The 6,795-nt window shown below is 39.4% G+C and overlaps 1 long non-coding RNA gene across 1 annotated transcript in view; it reads left to right on the top strand.

Moving 5' to 3' along the window:
* Positions 1-516: 516 nt before the first annotated feature.
* LOC138164528 (uncharacterized) overlaps positions 517-6,795 on the top strand; it is a 24,746-nt gene continuing 18,467 nt past the window's right edge. The window contains exon 1 of the long non-coding RNA XR_011169105.1: positions 517-650. This is a non-coding gene — a long non-coding RNA (uncharacterized lncRNA). The remainder of the gene's footprint in view (positions 651-6,795) is intronic.

The following is a 6,795-nucleotide window of genomic DNA, read 5'->3' as shown; positions in this document are numbered from 1 at the left end:
GAAAGAAAGAAAGAAAGAAAGAAAGAAAGAAAGAAAGAAAGAAAGAAGGAAGGAAGGAGGAAGGGAGGGAGGGAGGAGGGAGGGAGAGAGGGAAAGAGAAAAGAAGAAAGAGAAAGGAAGAAAGAAAGAAGAAAAAGAAAGAAAAAATTGAGACATATATATATATTCCTTAATTTGTTTGACTGTATTTTGAAACCTTTAGTGTAAATACATGGTGGTAGTAATACTTCTTTAAAATGGTATGGGTGATGTCTTGATCTGTATATAAACTGTATTTAAGTGAGGCAGAGTTGCACAAAGTCATCAGCCTCACTCTCTCCTCCAAAGTCATCACAGTGCAGTGGAAGGACATAGTCAAGATGACTGGTGATGGCTCCAGATGCAGTAGATGACCTTGGCCTCTTTGATGTCTAACCAAGCTCTAAGCGCTCCACAGCACCTGCTTCAGCTGCCTGCATGTCTGTAGGAACAAATTGTTTTCATCAGCCCATTCCCTCAGGGGAAGTCTTCACATGCTTGGGGTAGACACTTCCCTAACTCACCAATGGGTTGAAGACCTCTGGTTTATCCTCAACCTGGGTTAGCCTTTCTGCATAAACAGTTTGTTGGAGCGTGGCCATTGTGCATGTTACAGCTTCTTGGAGTCACAGGTGAGAGTTGGGTGGATCAGGTGAACACTAAAGGTAGAAAGCAGCCCTGAAAAGGGCTCGGCAGGCTTCACAGCAGAGGTGCTAGTCTTCTCTGAACATTCCCTATATCCCTTTTTATAATGGTACAGGGCAACAGAAAACACAATCTAATAATAATATTCATATAGTAAAAGACTTGGGAAGCACTTTATAAATATCTTATTTGATTCTCACAACTCTGGAAGATGCTGTTATTATCCTCATTTTATATATTTGGAAATTGAGACAGACTGATGTTAAGTGATTTGCCCAGGGTCATGTAGCCAGTAAATATCTGAGACTGGATTTGAATTCAAGTCTTTTGAATCATGGTTCAATACTCTATCCACTGTACCACCTAGCTGCCTGATGTTTTGGTGTTTGCCAGGAACTTGACCTCACATTGGACGTTAGAGCTGGAAGATATTTCTTGATTGTATGCAGCTTTCTTTCTTAAGATACAAGTATTCAGCTGTAATATTTCATGGTTTAATGAATTAAAAAGAAAAAACAGCTTTCCAAAAAAATGGACATGACACATTTTAGTATGCATTATTAACATTTTCTCCATCACTTTATTAAACCTAGGTCATGAACAAAATAATAAATCAAGTTGTGATTTGTAGCATTTTTCAATTTCCCAAGGTGCTAATCCTCACACTGAAATTTAACAACTTACTCTCCTTGAGTCAGCCCCATCACATCCCTGGCTGATACTCTGTGGTATAATTGCTATCTTCTATTTGAATGGAGGTAGAAGGGAGCAAACTTCCAGTAAGTGGAAGAATACAACAATGACAATGTCAACCCTACTACTATTAATCATTTTATAGGCATTATTAGTCATAATCATATTAACATTGGTGGTTAAGGGGCATAGTGGATAGAGGACTGGGCGAGTAGGCAAGAAGACCCGATATGAATTCCATCTGAGGCACTTACTGTCTGTGTGGCCCTTGAAAGACTGGGTCTTTGTTGTTGTTTTTATGTTTTCTGCCTTTGTTTGTATCTTTAGCAATGAGCACATAGTAAATATTTAATAAATGCTAGATGGAATGTATTCTCCCTGGTAGAATTTTAGCTTCCTGAGGTGAAAAACCATCTTGTTTTTGCCATTGCAGCCAAATCACCTATTGCAGTCCTTAAATGGGAAGCTGTGCGTGAAACATTTAATGCCTCCTATGTGCCAAGTATTGTGTTAAGTGCCTTACAAAGCCTGTGTCATTTGATCCTCTCAACAATCTTGGGAGGTTGATGCTATTATTATTCCCATTTTACATTTGAGGAAACTGAGGCAGACTTGCTGAGGGCCACACAGTGTGTATCTGGGGCCAGATTTCCTAACTCCAGACACAATGCCTCACTCCCTTGTGCCACTTAGCTGTCTCAAATGTGGCCTGCAACATGGTAGGTATTTTAAAAATTCTTGGTGAATTGAATTAAATATGGGACATCCAATGCATAGAAGTCCCACCCTTAGAAACTTTATAATTCTGTTATTATTGGAATTCACTATTTCTGGGCCAAGGTAGCTTGATTTGGAAGGCAGATCTCAGAACTGAACTAGCTATTGGTGGGGGTTAAACTATTAATACTTTGAGGTTGATAAATGTTTCATATTATATAGTATGCATTGGGGCTTCCTTATTTCAGCTTCTCTGGCAACATCATAGGCAGTGAATAATCTGACAAAAACAAACTAGTGATTTCCTTCTCTAGAACATTTCTCCTAGTGTTTTCTTTTTCATTTATCTATTGATCTCTAGCTTTCAAAATAACTACTATTCATGTATCTAGTTGGTATTTATTGATCCCACAAACATATATTAATTGCTTATTTTATGTAAGCCATTATACCAGTCACTGATGAAGAGGTTATCCATAAAGAGGATTAGGGTTGCTCTGGAGACCCCAAAATACCAACATGCCAGGTCCTGCCAAATGAATTCAACTCAAGTCTTCTCTCAGCCAAAGAAAAGTAAAGTTTATTAGAAGTTCGCTTGCATTAGACACAGAGTAAGTCTGTGCTAGGTCATTCTATGGTGCTCTCACTATTCTATGGCACTCTCACCCACATGGCATTTTATGGCCCTCTCACAAACATGAAGACAGGATGGGGTCTTATATACAGAAGGTTGTGGGAGGAATCTAGGGGTAGTCTAGGGGAGGAGTTTGGGAAGGGTCTTTGGAAGGAGTTAATGAGGTCATTGAGTGATTAAGGGTAGGAAGACCTGGAGGCCACCTGGAGACCACAAACAATGGTGGGCTAGGCCAGTTCAAGGTGGATTGATAGGGTGGGAAGTCTAGTAAGTCTAGTAACAGAGGGTGGGAAGTCTAGTAACAGACTTGCCTCATGCAATGCCTCATCAAATGAGATGATTTAATCAGAGTTCAAGGGCCTATACCTTAAGAACTCAAGGAGACCTCAGGGAGGCTCCCAGAGCCCATACCTCATCAACTGAGAAAGGTAAAAAAGATATATGGGACAATGTTCTTGACTCCAACATGTTTACAATTTACTGGGGGTGATAAACCATAGACAAATATAACAAAATGAAGTAGGAGATATATGTATATATACATATATATATTTCCTACTTTGCATGTATAAATACATATATATGTCTTTATATACATACAATACACACGCACATATATAGATACCTATTATATAGAGATACATACCTATACATGCATGTATATATCTATATTTATATGCCATATAGATGACATATGTGTACTTTAATATAATATTATGTGTGTGTATGTAAGAAATGGTTGATGAACAACTAGAAATGAGAGTAATGATACCAAAGAATAAGAAAGCTTCATCAAAACAGTTCCCAGCAATCTAATTTTCTCTTTTTGGCACAGTTACAAAATTGGTAGGTAAATAAATGAAGAGCATTCATTAAGTGCTTAAATAGTCAAGCACCGTGCTTGAGCTACAAATACAAATGTGAGGCAATTCTGACCTTCAAGGAACTTACATTCAAGTGGAGGTAACCAGGGAAGGCAGTTATGGATTGAGACGTCTTATGACTGGGAAGTCACAAAAATGGTGAGTGGAGCAATAAGACAGTCAACTGGTCCTTTTCAGAGGCACTTGTAATGTTGATTTGATTACAGTTTTTAGAGCAACAGATAGAAATTGGGGCAGAGGGTAGAATGAGAGGAAAATTAAGTGTGCCTCTGGCAGGGTAGAAAGTTGTCAGGGAGAAGATGAGATTGCATGGTCCCAGGGGTATAGAACTGAGTAGCTTAGCTTGACCCAAGTGTGTCCCATGGGTCTATGGTAGGTCATAGAAATGCTGCTAATATGGTTTACTTAGATTTTATCAAAACCTTTGAGAAAGTATCTCATGATCTTTTTCTGGAAAACATGGAATGATGATGGTTGATAATACACAGCGGATACTGTTGTTTATAGGCAGACCAGAGCCTACACTATTAACAATTTGACTTGAAAAATGCTTTAAATAGTGAAACTGGAAACTGAATATACAGGATAAATGAATGATGATAAATTTGGATCTGGTTAGCTGTTTGGAATCAAGGAGTAGTCAATAGGGATTTGATGCCAATTTGGTGGGAAGTTTCCACTGAAAGACTCCAGGGAGCAATTGTTGGCCCTGTACCATAGAACATTTATATAAATGACTTGGACAAAGACATAGATTGCATGCTTATCAAATTTTCAGATGACATGAAACAAGAGGGATAGTTAACAAAATGAATGGTAACATTTAGAGCCAAAAAGATCTTTACAGATTAAAACATTGGGCTGAATCTAATAGACAGAAATTTAGTAGAGATCAATGTAGAGCCTTATGTAGATTTAATAAATTTACATCCAAATAAAAGGTGGGAGAAGTATGGTTAGACCTCAGTTTATCTGGAAAAGATGGCAGTTTTGGTGGACTCCAAAGTGAGTCAACAGTGGGTAATTTGGCACTGCATTGAGAGCTTGTTGTTGTTTGACCTTGGTTCTCTCAGAAATGTGACATCAGGAAGGGGGAACCAGGACATGCAAGTGAATTGGATTTGAGTGAGGCAGGGTTGTACAAAGTCACCAGCCTCATGCTGTCCTCTGGAGCCATCCAGGTTCAGTGGCAAGAAATACATTAGGACAACTGGACATGGCCCCAGGCATTGAGAGGTAGAACTTCCAGCAATAAGGAACTAGCTGTACTGTGTTCTTCCTGGGTCAGAACAAATCTGGAGTATTGTTTTAGGCTCTGGGCACTGGTTTTAGGAAGGAATTTAATTAGGTGGAGAAAGATTAGAGGACAGCATCCAGAATAATAAAGGGCCTTAAATTCAGGCCATGCTAGAATCAGTTGGAGGAAAAAGGATGGTTAATCTGGAAAAGAGAAGAGTGTGTGCCTCATGAGAGCTGATTATTATACAAAATAAGGCCTGATGTGTGTGTGTGTATGTGTGTATGATTATGTAAACTTTATAAAGTGATGAGAAAATAATAGTAATGTAAACTAAACTTAAAAGTGTATCATACTTTTTGAGTTTCAGTCATTAAACATTTTACCAGCACATCATGGATAACAACTGTCTTTAAGTTGACCAGCTAGTATTTAGAATAAGGATTAAACTTGTTCTACTTGGCCCCCCGAGAGTACAACCACGAACAATGGATAAAGTTCAAAAGAGGCAGATCTAGACCTTGTCTCAGGGGGGGAAATTCCTAACAATTTGTTGTTCTTTAGTTGTTTTTTGGTTACATCTGACTCTTTGTGACCCCATTTGGGCTTTTCTTGCCAAAGACATTGGAGCAGTTTGCCATTTCCTTCCGTAGTTCATTTTACAGATGAAGAAACTGAGTCAAACAGGGTTAAGTGACTTGCCCAGAGTCACACAACTAGTAAGTGTCTGAGGTCATATTTGAACTCAAGAAGATTAGTCTTCCTGACTCCAGACCTGGCACTTCATGCACTATGGCCCCACCTAGAGCTGTGTGAAAGTGGATAGGTGGCAGGTTCCCCTTCATCAGAGGCTGGAAAACCATATATAGGGTATGTTATAGTGGGTGTTTCTTTTTGGATATAGATTAAACTTTATGATTTCAGAGGTGTCTCCTGATTCTGACATTCTGGAACTCTGGGATATCGAAGTTTCCCATACTGAGCATTAATTTTTCCCTACCTCCTCCTCTAGCCATTTAAAACATTCTTTCTTTGTATGGCTAACTCTCTAATTATCTCTAGGTACATAGGAAACAAATGGTAGAGGAATCTCCATCAACCATAATAGGGATACTTTCCTAGGAGCCCATTTTCTAAAATACAATATTAAAAATAAAGTTCAAGGTAAACTAGGTAAGCTTCTGTCTAAGGCTAACTTTATTTCATCCAGCATTGTGATAATTCAAAAGCCATTTCTGTCTTCTTAGACCTCCCTGAGACTAATAGTACTCACTAGCTATCTCTGCTCTGCCCACTTGTCCCTCTCCCCTCCCCTTGTCTAATATCACTCCTTCTCCCATTGTACAATGCCGCCCCTCATGTGTCATACAGCTTCCTTGGGAAGGAGGTGACAAAGGACCCAAGCATCCCACTGAGAGTTTGGTAGAAATTGAATATGTCAGGTCACTCTTGTGGTGACCTGCAGGACCAGGCTCCTCGTAAGATCATCTCTGAACCCCTTTCTTCTTTCTGTGTCCCAAAGACCATCACATCTCAAGCCTAATTCCAGACCTAATGGCATTCTTTGCCTTAAAGTCTTTTCCAGTTGTTCCAATTCCCAGTGCCCTTGACTCTGGGTATCTGTATCAGCAATGCCATATTCACAATGCCTATAGAGATTACAAATATGCTGATATAATTATCCATCACAAAATATGCCAGGTTGGCCATTTGGGGAAATAAACTAGAAAATTTATTAAGATACCAAAAGACTGAGTCCCAAAACCAGAAAGTGAAAGCCATCAGAGTAGTTATGATATTGGCACAGGTAGATAAAGTAGAAAGCACCCACATTCTCAAGCCTTTAAAACAGAATAGGCTACCTCAGGCAAAGGTCCTCCTCTCCCCACTCACAGCAACCACCCAGCGTCCTGGAAGCATGCTCCCAGCAGCTCCGGCCCCTGGCAGTCCTCAGCAGGAGTCCTTAG

The sequence above is a fragment of the Petaurus breviceps genome, unplaced genomic scaffold, assembly GCF_028583685.1.
Source record: "Petaurus breviceps papuanus isolate PSGF00001 unplaced genomic scaffold, PetGlider_PUasm1.0 190, whole genome shotgun sequence".
NCBI classification, from domain to species: Eukaryota; Metazoa; Chordata; class Mammalia; order Diprotodontia; family Petauridae; genus Petaurus; species Petaurus breviceps.
The sequence above is the reverse complement of the archived record's forward strand: the minus strand, read 5'-3'. Positions and strand labels throughout refer to the sequence as shown.